The 14,320-nt window shown below is 46.6% G+C and overlaps 1 protein-coding gene across 1 annotated transcript in view; it reads left to right on the top strand.

Annotated features, from left to right (window-relative positions):
- The window catches only part of TBC1D22B (TBC1 domain family member 22B), a 78,679-nt gene that overhangs the window by 59,008 nt on the left and 5,351 nt on the right, over positions 1-14,320 (top strand). The gene's annotated exons all lie outside the window — the stretch shown is intronic.

Below are 14,320 nucleotides of genomic sequence, written 5' to 3'. Positions count from 1 at the left end.
ACTGGGCAGGCTCGAGAGATCATTCATTCACCGACAAGCATTTGTTGAACGCCGGCCATGTGTGAGGCACTGGTTGAAGGCACAGGATGTATCAGGAAGTGAAACAGACAGAGGTCTCTGTTCTCCGTAGAACTTGCATATGAGTTGGGGGAGACATACAATAAACAAAAGCATAGTAAATAGTAAATTTATAAGAATATTAAAGGTGATCAGAAATATATTTTTTAAAAGTAGAGTGGGGTAAAGGGCTTATTAGGTGGTAGAGAATGGACAGTTTGCAGTTTCAAATAAAGTAGTCAGGATAGGTGACACTTGAGCAACGGCTGGAGGGAGGTGAGGGCACAGCCGTGTGGACGTGGGGGGAAGAGCGTCTGGGCAGAGGGAGCAGCCAGTGCCAAGGTCTTAGGCAGTGACATGGCCGGGCTGATGGGATGATGACGGTGACCAGTATGGCCTGAAGCAAAGTGATCTAGGGGAAGAAGGAAGAGGTGAGGTGGAGTAGTCCCAGGGACCCAGGTCTCAGAGGACGTGGTAGCCATTGGAAGGAGTTTGGCTTTGACCAAGTGGGAGGAGATCTACAAGAGAGGCTTGAGCAGAGGAGGGACAGGATCTGACTTATGTGGTGAAAGGATCACTCTGGCTTCCGTGTAGATGTGTAGACTGCAGGTGTGGGCAAGGGTGGAAGCAGAGAGGCCGCCCAGGATGCTGTTGTAGTTTTCCAGGTGAGACCTGAGGGTGGCTTGCACCTGGGTGGTGACAGTGGAGGTGTGAGAAGTGGCCAGATTTTGGATCTATTTTGTAAGTATAGCCAACAGGATTTCTTGATAAATTGGATGTAGAGTATGACAGGAAGGGATGAGTCTGGATGACTGTAGAGTGTATGGATAAGGCTGTAGGAGGGGCAGGTGTTTGGAGGAAAATCAGGAGTTGGTTTGGGCGTGTTGAATTTGAAATGCCATCGGACATCCAGATGTAGACTAGGCAAACAAATATAATGAGTCTGGAGTTCAAAAGAGAGGTCAGGACTGGCCCTGTAGATTTCAGAGCCTTTGGCTAGATGCTCCTTAAAGCCAGGACACTGGATGAGATCCTGAGGGAGTGAGTGTAGACAGAGAAGAGGACCAGGGCCCAATCCCTGGCACACTCCTACACGAAGGAGCCAGAGAACAGGAGGCTGAGAGGGGGTGACCCTGAGAGTGCAGCGTCTGGACGACCTGGGTGGAAGTGCTTCGGTCCCTCTGAGAAAGCTCAGGAGGGGCCTGTGTTAGCTGGTGGGCGGGGGAACAAAGGCTGAGGAGAGAGATTGCTCTGCTCTGTGGTCCACAGAGAGAGCAGCCTGAAGGTTGTTCGTGGTCACTACCTGCGGGTGGGAGTTGGGGCTTTTGTTTTTACACTTTGTACATTTCTGAACTGAGGGGTTTATTTGTTAGTAATGGATATGTATTTATCTTAAAAGCAGGAGGAAGGGCGGAGCGCGGCGGCTCACGCCTGTAATCCTAGCACTCTGGGAGGCCTAGGCGGGCGGGTTGCTAGGTCAGGAGTTCGAAACAAGCCTGAGCAAGAGCGAGACCCCGTCTCTACTATAAATAGAAAGAAATTAATTGGCCAACTAATATATATAGAAAAAATCAGCCGGGCATGGTGGCGCATGCCTGTAGTCCCAGCTACTCGGGAGGCTGAGGCAGGAGGATTGCTTGAGCCCAGGAGTTTGAGGTTGCTGTGAGCTAGGCTGATACCACAGCACTCACTCTAGCCTGGGCATCAAAGTGAGACTCTGTCTCAAAAAATGAATGAATGAATGCAGGAGGCAAAAAAGCCAGAGAAGGTTGAATGTTTTTCTAAGTTCTGACTGATAGCATAGGTGTTCTCGAGAGCGTCGGCATCTGGGCGTGGCCCCTGAGCAGTCCCACTCTGAAACTGGTGATAGGTAGTGGCAGAACAGAAGCCTGTTCAGCAGACAGGCGCGTGACCAGGGCCCAGCGTGCGCAAGTAAGGGCTGGGGAAGCACAGGGAGCGAGGGCGGGCCGGCCTCCGTGCGGAGCTGGAGCGTGGCGCCCAGGTGCAGGCTGCTGATTAAGAACCACGCTGTGCCAGCAAGCAGCACGTGTGACATCCCGGGACAGATGAGCACCCGGGGCTGGCGTGGCTGTGTGCCGGGCGAGCTATTGGTTTTGATAATGTGGCTGGGGGGGCAGAAGTCTAATTTAGTCATCACAGGCCGGACCAGAGAGCCTCGCCGCGTGTGATCAGAGCGCTTCCCGCGCTAGCTCCGCGAGCTGGAGCTGATCCCTGGACCGGCTTTTAGCAGTTCCTGGGCTTGGCCCAGCAGAGGACAGCACTGCAACCTCACAGCTGTGTCAGCGGTAGAGGGTTCTTTACTGGGGAGCGTGTCTGATTATCTGATGGGTCCGAGGTCTTTCGGCGATAACCCACACAGCAACGCTGGGCTGTCTGCTGCTGTGTCCACCCCTCAGTGAGCCCTACTCATGAGGGGGTCTGACCTCTTCGAGACAAAGCAGAGTCGGGCGATTAAACTGGATAATCTGCAAAGTTCCTCCCGCCCCCCCACAGTTCTGAAATTCTATGAATAATAAAAGAAAAAACGTGCCTGGCTGTGTTAGGCTACACAGTGTCCTTTAGAGACAGAGGTTGTGGCAGAGGTGAGGAACCGGGCACAAGAGCATCGTGTAAGAGTGTGAGCTATCGGACACGACCTTTGCGGGGAAAATGGGCACATGCCAAAAGGCTGCTTCGAATTACTGTGAAGGAAGCTCTGTAAATGAGCACAGGTATGGTAGAAAGCCAAATAGGCCCAGCCTGGGAGAGAAGTCCCAGGACTAAAAGCTGCAGTAAGTGACTCAAAGAAAAACCAAGTGAACTAGTTGCAGAAATAAAAGTGGGAGTTTGGCAGTTTCAGCAGACCAGCCACTTGTTACCCTTAAAGAGAAGGGAAGAAGAGCCAGATGTAAGGAGAGCCAGTGGAGGGGTTCCAGAGGGGAAGCAGCCACCTTCTTACCAAATTGAGGACTATGCAGAATAGTACAGGGGTTAAACCATGGTCTTTGGAGCTGGGGTCAAATCCTAGCTCTGCCACTTTTCAGGCTTGCAGCTGTAAGCAAGTAACTTGGTGCTTTCTGTGCCTCCATTTTCTTATCTATAAAACGGTATCTATAATACCTCCTAGGGCTATTATGAGATTACACAGATTATGAATGTGAAGCAGTTAGAATAGTATACTTGACAAATACTGCTCAAAACAATGAGCTTATTATTAATATCATTCTTACCTGCAATGTACTCCTGAGTCCAGGGAGCAGTGAAGACAGAGCTTAAAAAGCCTAGTTTCTAATTAAGCAGTTTTGTTTTTTTTTTTTTTTGAGACAGAGTCTCACTCTGCTGCCCTGGCTAGAGTGAGTGCCATGGTGTCAGCCTAGCTCACAGCAACCTCAAACTCCTGGGCTCAAGCAATCCTCCTGCCTCAGCCTCCCGAGTAGCTGGGACTACAGGCATGAGCCACCATGCCCGGCTAATTTTTTCTGTATATATTACTTGGCCAATTAATTTCTTCCTATTTATAGTAGAGACGGGGTCTTGCTCTTGCTCAGGCTGGTTTCGAACTCCTGACCTTGAGCAATCCGCCCGCCTCAGCCTCCCAGAGTGCTAGGATTACAGGCGTGAGCCACCGCGCCCGGCCTAATTAAGCAGTTTTTAACTGAATGAGTAGACCATGCTAGGTTTATCCTTGGTGAAACTGCCGAGCTGGATGAACACACTGGGCTGGAGAGGGGGCATTGAGTATGCAGGGGCCAAGGACAGGGTCCCAGCTGTGGGGAAAGGAAGGATGCCTACTTCTCCCCGGCCAAGCAGTTGTCTGGGGCCACTGGCTGGGAGAGGGAACCAAGAACTGTTGAAGGAGGATCACATTAAGAGGCACAGCTGTGCACAGTGCTTTAGGGCCAGGATGGCTACATCATTAGGGACCCAAAGGCTGCTTGAAATGAGAGCTTCTAGCAGAGCTGGACCAAGGCTCCTCGTGGTAGCAGGGGGCCCTGGACAATTCTGGCCCCCAGCCCTGGCTGGTGTAATAGAATAATGACAATAATGTTAGATTGAATGCAATTATGTTTGTAGGTTAAAATATTTGAATGTTGGCAATTTCATAAGGTTCGATCTAATAATAGGTCATTCTTAGCACTTTTAATGTGCAGGCACTATTCCAAATGTTTATCTGTGTTAACTCATTTAGTCCTTGCAATAGTACTATAAGGCCATAATTAATGCCCCCATTTTACAAACGGGAAAACTGAGTCATGGTGAGATTACATAACTAGGCCAGGGCCACCCAGGGAGTGAGTGGTGGAAACCCAGAATCCACTCGATGAACCGTTGTGCTTTGCCGCCTCTCTCCCTGGGGCCTGGCCTGGTACGTCCTGGAACCCTTGAGCTACACTCCCACTGGGGCGGTCACAGGCGAGAATCTCTCGCTCTCCCCGCCTGCCTCCCCTGTCACTGGAGATTGCTGGCAGGCTTTCTGCTCACAAAGAAATGTTTAACAAAAAAATTGGCTGTTTTAAAACTGAAAAAGAATACCTCCAAGGTCCTCCCTGTGATCTCTTTCTATTCTGGCCCTGGCTTTTTCTTCTTCCACTGCCAGAAGGGTCTGTGGCCTCCTGCTGCCCTCTCCTGCTCTCCTCCCGGTGCCACAGCTGCCGCAGCAGGGAGCCCCTGGAGACCAGTGCAGGCGGTGAGCAGAGCACAGCTCCGGCCTCCGTCCGCATCCTCCCAGCACCCCACCCAGGCCAGCAGAGTGCGCTAGGGAGCCTCTGGGGTGTACAGTCCATTGTTAAATTAAAAAATCACAGCATTAAGAGTGGACTTACAGCCTCCTACCCTCTGGCCAACGCTAAACCTGGAATGTTGAACTGGAAGAGCCACAGAATTAGCTCACTGGAAAACATGTTTTTATTCCTGGAATCCGTTGGCAGAGTACATCACCAAGGCAGGTTGTGGCTGTCAGACTTCAGGGAAGACTTCCCAAAGCAGGTTAGTGTCCAACCCGGAAGGACAGGAGCTGGTCACGTGAGCTCTGTGGGTTCCTGTGCGGGAACACATGGAAGCCCCTGTGGGTGAGTGCAGCACCACACAATTACAACCAGAACACGGAGGGGTTGCCGGGGGAAGTAGGGAAACGCCTCCAAAATCCAGAAAGTCAGCATGCACGAGGAAGAGCATGACCTATGCCAAGTTGTAGGCACTTAGACAAGCAGCATGCAGAAAATGTATACAGAGGAAAGCGACCCACAGGAAGCCTGAAAACTGTTTGACTCTAATAATATTTCTAGGAAGAGTGTGTACCCAAGTCAGAGAGGACAGGCACCTGAGCAAATGCCTGGTTACTCTACAGTCCTAAAAAGTAATCTTGGGAAAAGCAGCGCCTGGGAGAGCCCAGAAGAACATGGGAGCCCACAGAGATGTCGGGCAGGTGCCAACAAGGCCTCAGATAGCTCACAACTGGTTTTGAGAAGCACCATGCAGGGGACTCTAAGGACTAATAATGAAAGTTCCTTTAAATACATAAAAAGGTCACGCCTGTAATCCTAGCACTCTGGGAGGCCAAGGCAGGAAGATCGCTTGAGATTAGGAGTTTGAGACCAGCCTGAGCAAGAGTGAGACCCTGTCTCTACAAAAATTAGAAAAATTAGTTGGGTGAGGTAGCACATGCCTGTAGTCTCAGATGCTTGGGAGGCTGAAGCAGGAGGATTGCTTGAGGTTGCAGTGAGCTATGATGATGCCACTGCACTATAGCCTGGGCAACAGAGTGAGACCCTGTCTAAATAAAAAATAAATACATACATACATAGAAAGGGAAATGACAAGGGAGCCAGTGGGACCAGCTAATGACTCTAAACTGAAGTATCTATCTTAGGGAAGAAAACCTTGGAGAGGTTCCCACTCTGGAGGTTTCTTTTGTAGGAAACAGGTCAGGGTTATTAAATGAAATAGTGCTAAGCCCGTGGGATGTTCCAGGCCTAAATACCAAACTAAATGTAAATAAGTCCCTGGAACCAGATGGCATCCGCCCACCACTTCTGCAGGAACTCAAGGGCGCAACTGTGGAGCGCTGCCCAGATGTGGGCCCTGTCTTTACAGACATTTGGTGAATTGCCAGTTTGAATCCTGCCCATAGGAAGGGACGGAGGGAGCCCTGGGAACTGAAGATCTTCCGCCAAAACAAGCTGGTGTGAGAAAGGGCACGATTCCTAGACATGTGAACAAAAACAAGCCATTGAGGGAAATGCTATACAACTGTCTCTGAGAGGAAAGCTTGCCAAATGGCGCAGAAAAACACGATGAATTAAAGTTTGACTCTCAAAAGTTTATATGCAAGGGAATGTTTTCAGAAAGTTGAATTGGGACCAGGGGAAATGTTTTGCTATCTCACTGATTCTCAGAACAGGAGAGCTTTGTAGTTATTTGACTAGGAAAGTATTTTTACATGCCTGAATACACTTTACATTTGCGAAGAGTGTTCCAATATTGAAGAGTGATTCTACATGCAGTATCTTATTTAATAGCATATATTTTATGTTCTTTTGCTGTTAATGTCTTTGGTTGTGCTGGCCCTTATTGCCGAGTAAAATTAATCAGCTCTTGGTCCCTGGCTGGGCTGCTCTGGTGCACAGGAGGGAGAGGAGGGGGGACGGGAGGAGGCAGCCACCGTGGCAGTACTGATAAAAGTTCGTTCAAGAATTTAGATGTGATATCTTCAGCAGGTTCACCTCTCTCAGCTGTAAGACAAGCTGGATACCTCATAAGAATTGTCATCTGTTATGCACAGAGAGCCAACACCCGTTACTGAAATTGTCTGGGTGAGCTGCCTGCTGGGTCTAGCAATGCATTAGTAGACAAAGACGTTGAAAAAGAAGGCTGGCATATTCTTTAGATGAATTGGTGGCAAAGTGTGACACCAATATGGCATCAACCCTACTATGATTCTCAGGACTTCATGACTAAGTAAAAATAAAAATGAACAAAAAAAATTTACTCAATTCTTCAAAATTTCCTTCAAACAGCCTCTTCTATGACACTTTTCTTTTTGTTCCTTCTACTTTATGCCCCACTTCTCACTCCAGGGCAAGCAGTATATGGTATAGTGGTTATAAGCACAGGCTCTTGAACCATATTATCTGGGCTCAAATCCCAGCCCAGTACTAATCCGTGACCTTGGACAAGTTCCTTAATCTCTGTGCCTCAATTTCCTCGTCTGTAAAATGGAGGTAGTAATATATATCTCATAGAGTTGGTGTGAGGATTAAACGAACCAACATAAAGCATATGTAAAACATTTAGAGCCCTGTCTGGTCCATCGTAAATGCTCAATAAATGGTAACTGCCACTATTATTATCCTTGATGTTCTCCTTCATCCATTCTTCCATCTGTTGGGCATGCTTTAATGAGTTTTCCTTGTACCTTTCCCTTGTCGAAGTCTTTGCCTGTTACCTACCATTTTTCTTTATTAATCCCTTTCTAATTATTTTTTCCACCCCTTACATATGACTTGAATTCCTTCTCTACCATATTGCCTTTTCCTTTGTGGATGTGTAGATTCTCAGCAGGTAACTGTGCCTGGCCCTTTATTGCTATTTCGGCCATTTCCAACTTTCTTCTGTGAAAGGCAGTTGCGGTTTTTCCATTAATTGGGAGCCTGTCCCTGATGCTTGCCCCACAAGCTGTCTTCTCCCAGCTGTATTTTACCTGACTGCATGACATGCTTAATGCTCCCATGAACTGGCTTTGTAACAAATCTTTAGTCATCCCCTGCCCCAGCAGTGCCTCTTCTCTACCCCTAGATGAAAGCTCCTGATTTGTGATTAACACCTTTGTCCCCCAGCCATCACTATTCAGTTCCTACTTTTTAATCTACTGGGCAGGGTTTCCCATTGTTGCAGCACTATGTGGGCGGTGGGACGAGGCCAGGGCTGGAAGTGGTGCTGCTGCAGTTTCTAGGCATAGCCACCAGGTGGCAGAGTGGTTCCTTAGAGTCCAACCTCTCTTTGGGGGACTGTGAGCAGGTTAACTTGTCCAGGGGAATTATTATTTGAAACTTCTGAGAGGTTTCTGTTGAGGCTAGAATAATTGGAAATTATAGGTGTATCCCATCTCAGCAAGGAATATTATTCTCTTCTAGAGAGCTCAGCCCTTTGTTGGCTATTTTTGTTTGTTATCAATTATGCAAGTGTATGTGACCATTATAGAAAAATTAGAAAATTCCAATAAGAAAAAAAATTTTGTGGCCAGGTGCAGCGACTCATGCCTGTAATTCTAGTACTCTGGAAGGCCAAGGTGGGAGGATCGCTTGAGGTCAGGAATTCAAGACCAGCCTGAGCAAGAGTGAGACCCGTCTCTACCAAAAATAGAAAAATTAGCCAGGCATCGTGGTGCCTGCCTGTAGTCCCAGCTACTTGAGAGGCTGAGGCAGGAAGATTACTTGAGCTCAGGAGTTTGAGGTTGATGCAAGCTAAGATGACGCCATGGCACTCTAGCCCAGGCGACAGAGCAAGACTCTGTCTCAAAAAAAAAAAAAAAATGGTACCTGAAATCTCACCGCACAGAGATAAATATTACAAATTCCTTTATCCCACTCCACAACCCCTCCCCCCGGCCTTGAAGACAGAGTTTCACTCTTTTGCCCTGGGTGGACTGCAGTGGTGTCATCACAGTTCACAGCAACCTCAAACTCCTGGGTTCCAGTGATCCTCCTGCCTCAGCCTCCCAAGTAGCTGGGACTACAGGCGCCTACCACGATGCCCAGCTAATTTTTCTATTTTTAGTAGAAACAGGGTCTCTGTCTCCAGGGTCTCTACTCCTTCTCCAGTCTTGCTTAGGCTGGTCTTGAACTCCTGAGCTCAAGCAGTCTTCCCACCTCAGTCTCCTAGAGTGCTAGGATTACAGGCATGAGCCACCACACCCAACCTATCACAAATTTCTTTTAAATATATTTTAATTAGAGCCAAGCAGGCATGGTAGCTCAGGTCTGTAATTCTAGTACTTTGGGAAGTCAAGGCAGGAGGATCGTTTGAGGCCAGTAGTTTGAGAGCAGCCTGGGCAACATAGCATGACCCTATCTCTCCAAAAAATTAGCCAGACATGTGGTGTGCACCTGTATTCCTAGCTACTCAGGAGATTGAGGTGAGAAGATCACTTGAACCCAGGAGTTCAAAGCTACAGTGAGCTATGATCACACCACTGCACTCCAGCCTGGGCAAAAGAACAAGACCTCATCTCAAAAAATGTATATATTTTTTATTTCTATGTATTTTATGTACTTAAAACCATTATTCTGAGAAGGAATCGATAGACTTCTCCAGACAACCAAAAGAGTCTAAGGCACAGAAAAGGTCAAGGCCTATATGATAGAGGGTCTGCCTAATTTAGAATAAAATTTGGCTCCATGAGGAGAATGTTAAGCAATACCTTTTCTGGTTTGTGTGGGGGTGGAGGCACACTGGGGGAAGGAAGTAGGAAGCAGGAGAGAAGAATCAAAGGGGCCAGAGGCCAGGGAGTTTGTGTTCCAAGGTCAGCATCTTAAAAAATAAGTTGAGGTAGAAATGATGTTTCTCTTAAAAAAGAAAGCTTTGAGGCAGACAGGACTGAAACTGAGATTGAACCAAGGAAGCGTTGCTGCCGTGAGAAGTGAGCACTCCGGAGACGTTCAGATCTGCTAAAAGCAGAGCTTTTTAAAGAAATGATAGCATCTGGTGGGTGAGTGAATATGAGTAACTAGTTGAGTGAATTTCAGTGACACTGTGTTTGGAGGGGTGTTTACCTGGAGGGTGTGGGAAAGAAGGTGGGCGCCAGCAACCAGGGAAGGGAGAGTGTGGACAGACAGAGAATCATGTTCTTCTGTAGGTTTACCTACATTGTGACTTAGACTGCGAGCTCTGTTCTCAGGCTTGGGGATCTAAGGGAAAGACATAATTAACAAAGTTTTTTTAATGAGAGTAAGTATTCAGTGCTAGGGAAATGGGCATTTTTCTGGAATGTGTCTTCTGGGTGAGTACCTTTCAAGTGTTTGTGCCCTTTGAAACAGTAATTTCATTCCTAGGAATTTAGCCCAAGTAAATAATCCCAGATATGGTTCTATGCACAAAGATATTCATTACAATTTTATTACAGTGGAAAACCAGAAATAATTAAATACTCGAAACGGGAGGATATAGACTAAATTTTGGTGCATTTTACATCATGGAAAATTCTTTGGCTATTGAAAATGTCTACCAGGAGTCCTTAACATTAGAGGAAATGCTTATGATAAATGCTAAATAGATTCAAAATTATGTAGAGAAAATATTTCAACTGCATAAAATGTGCAGGAAAAGGGCTAGAAGGAAATATGCCAAAATGTTTTAAAATGGCTTCCTCTTGATCATGAAGTTATGGGCAATTTATTTCCAGAATTTTTACTTTTTACTAAACAAAACTTCCACAGAGCATGTATTACCCTCACAACAATGTTTCAGCACTTAATATACAAAGACTTTCTTTGAAAAGGTACAGAAGAATGAGAGAAAAGTGAAAGGTTTCCTTGCCAAAGGTAACCAATTTACCACCTCACTGTCTATAATTTATATACATGTGCATAGACAAATCTATTGTATTTTTTCTTTTACCTAAGTAAAAGAGGTCATACTATAAAAGGATAATACTATAAAATTTTCCTACAATTTCCTTTTTTATCCTCCTCAAAATGTCTTCTATATCTCTTTGTTGGTACCTGTAGACCTACTTCACTTGTTATAAATGCTGCCTTATATTTCATGATATGGATAATCTATGGTTTGTCTAATCATTCCCATACTAATGGACACTTCCTGGTGTCATTTTCCCCACTATTTGAAGCAATGATGCAGTGAATACCTTTGTACATGAGTGTGGATATTTTTCTAGGATAGGGTCATAGAAGCAGAGTTTGCTGAATCAAAGACCATACACATTTCTAATTTTGATAGATATGGCTTGTATTTAAGATGACATAGACTTGTCTACTGTAACCCAGACCCCAAAATAACAGTGGCTTAAAACAAGATAGTTTTTCACTTTCCTTCAGCTAACAGTCTAAGTGTGAGCAGTCCAGGGCTAACATGAGTGTTAGGGACTCCACTTTCTTCTGTCTTACCACTCCGCCATCTTCATGGCTTTAATAGCATGGGCTAAGATGACCACTTCCACCTTTACATTCATATCCATTTGTCTAGGAAGGAGAGAAGGAGAAGTTTAAGGCAGAATCCAGAAGTTACATCTATCATTTCTGCTCACATCCCAGAATTGGTCAGAAATGAATCATACCAGCCACACACAGCAGTGATGTGCCACGGGCAGCTTTGGGCCCAGCTAAGCCTCTAATTCTAAAGGAAGAAATCCCATAAAAGATGTACAAGACTTCTACACTGAGAACACAAAATGTTGCCCTTGGGTGTGGACCATATTCAGATCAGCTGAAGCATTTTGTTGTTAAGTAATCATGGTGTGCGAGTGGGCCGTTGGCATTCTGCGAGTTACCTGTTCACATCACTCATCTGTTTTCCTATTTGGCTGTTTGCCTTTTTTATACTGATTTGTAGGCAGTCCTTATTGATTATATGTATTAACCTTTTATCTTTTATAGATGTTATCAGTATTTTCTTCTTGTCAGCTTCTTACATTTTTATCTTTGTTTTTGGTGTCTCTTGACGTATTGAGGTTTCAAAATTGGATGTAATCACACCTGTAAGTCTCTTTATGGCTTCTGGATTTTGTGTCTTACAACTATTACCTTCATAGTTGGGGAAAATAAGAACATCGAGTTCAGAAGGAGAGACAGAGAAAGAACATGAAGCAGCAGCAGCAGCATAGATAACTAAATTACCAGAGATGGCCTAAAATCACACATTCATTTTTTATTCTACTGTCCTCTTTAATAAACAATTTTTATGGAGCTGTTTGAGGGACCTATGTCGCGCCCGCCTCGCCAGCAAGGAAGACGCGGCAACAGGAGTTCTTCTGACCGTGCTTTAATGGGGTTCCCTTTAGACTTACATGATGCGAAAGACCCAGCCCGGCAGCGCGCAGGCCACTATATACCCCAGAAGTACAACCCCTAAGCTGCGATAGGCCGCTCAACTGTCGAGCCCCCAAAGCATTAGCCCATATCAGGACCCTTTGTTTGCATTCTCGCGCCACAGGGCAACCGACAATTGTGCCTGCGCTGAACTTGTTAGCTGCTCTAGGCAAAGCCGGAAACAGGCGCCAACTTGTAATGGCGTTGACACCGCGCCCCACATCTCCCCCTGTTTTATTAATTTAATGAGAGCTGAGCAACCGTTCAGCACCATCCTTCGACCGTGCGATCAAGGTTGCAGAGCCTCACTTTCACCAGCAACCACCTATCCTCGTGCAATGAGCACAACTCGGAGGTGTGCAAAGGCTGGCTGTGGGATAGGAGACATGCCTTATTTGGTGCAATGGGAGAGACCCCTCAGAGTGCAAAGGCCATGTCTACTAAAATACCTGGGGGTAGGAGCGGGTGCAACCCAAAACTAGGCTAACCTTTTAGCATGGTCAACCACACCTGTGCAGACTGTCTCAGTTCAAGCGCAGCAAATGTCTGTGCCAATACCACATGGTCCGTGGCTGCAAGACCGAAACAAAGTCATAGAGCTAGGAGCTTCAACAGGAACAGGAATGTATCTAGGCAAGCAAGTAACAATGGCAGAGGGGTGAGACGTGGCATTCTAACACAATGTATAATTGCACGTATTAGAGGAACAATTTACATGTGTACCAGAGGGTTTTTTTGTGGATACCACCCAGATAAACGGGGGCCAAACACAGACAGGTGTAGGGGCAAAGGTCGAGTTTCGCCCTCCCGCAATCACCCTCACAGAACCTTTAAAAGAGTCGCTAAGATTCCATGCGAAACTAGCATTTCTTGCCATACCCCCAGCCACCAATGGACAGGGGGGCCAAGTCCGTGCAGCTTCCGTTAACCCCACACAAAACACAAAGTCCTCTTCAAGGAGAAGGATCTATTTTCCTCCAGTTTACTACTCTGCGTGTCCAACGGCATGTACGCAGTGCCCAAGGAAACATTAGTAGAAAAGAAGCGAGGGAAAATTGGTGAGTTATGTGTCACAGGCATCGGCAGAGGAGGCACTGACAGGATCCTCCAGCGTGGCTCCGCTGCCATCCTCGCGATCATCTATGCTGTCGTCAGGAGGAGTAGCCAGCACGTCTTCATGCTGCTCCAGAGGCTGCTGCACCGTTCTAGTCAGCCGCGTGGGCACCCAGATGGGATTGTCCTGGTCCTGTGGAAAAATACAAATAGCTCCCCTGGATCTCATTAACACTGGATCCGGGCCTTTCCAAAGGTTAGACAACACATCTTTCCACTTCACTAATTCTTTCTGTGGCGGAGCAGGCGTGACATGCCTGTCTGCTGCCGAACGTCCTTTGACATCTAAATTTAAAAAATTTAAAGTAAAGAGAGCAAAGGAAATGCGTCCTTTGGGTGATAGCCCTAGCTGTAGGGCATCTCCCCCTTTTTGTTTTTGTAAGTACATTTTGAGCGTGCCGTGAGCACGTTCTACGATGCCTTGCGCTTGAGGGTTGTAGGGAAGACCGGTACGGTGCTCCACACCCAAGCGAGTGCAAAACTGCTGAAAAGATTTTGAGGTATAAGCTGGGCCATTATCTGTCTTAATAACCCGGGGCTTGCCCCAGGCTGCCCAAGCTTCTAGGCAGTGAATGATAACGTAACTTGCCTTTTCTCCAGCCAGAGGCGTGGCATGAAGGACGCCTGAGCACGTGTCAACAGACACGTGAACATACTGAAGCTTCCCAAAGGATGGGACGTGAGTTACATCCATTTGCCACATATGTAGAGGACGCAAACCCCTAGGATTCACGCCCGTATGAACAACAGTGCGATAAGGAGCACAATTTGGACATTGCAGTACAATCTCACGAGCATCTGCACGTGTGATGTTGAACTTAAGTCGTAAGGTTTCAGCTGGCACATGATAAAGTTTATGAAAGTCTATGGCGGCAGCGTGGCCATCAGACACCCAGAGGGCGCGAGTGGCGCGATCTGCCATAGCATTTCCCGCAGCCATAGGTCCAGGTAACAAGGAATGAGCTCTGATATGCTGAATGGAAAATGGGTTTTTCCTATTTTGAATAGTATTCCTAATTTCTGTAAATATAGAAAAGACAGTACTCTTGGCAAGAATGTGAAAGGAGTTCTCTAACTGTTTAACTGCGTTGACCACATAAAAGGAATCT

Source organism: Microcebus murinus, chromosome 5, assembly GCF_040939455.1.
Source record: "Microcebus murinus isolate Inina chromosome 5, M.murinus_Inina_mat1.0, whole genome shotgun sequence".
In the NCBI taxonomy this organism is placed as follows: domain Eukaryota; kingdom Metazoa; phylum Chordata; class Mammalia; order Primates; family Cheirogaleidae; genus Microcebus; species Microcebus murinus.
This window is presented reverse-complemented; position numbering and strand designations above follow the sequence as displayed.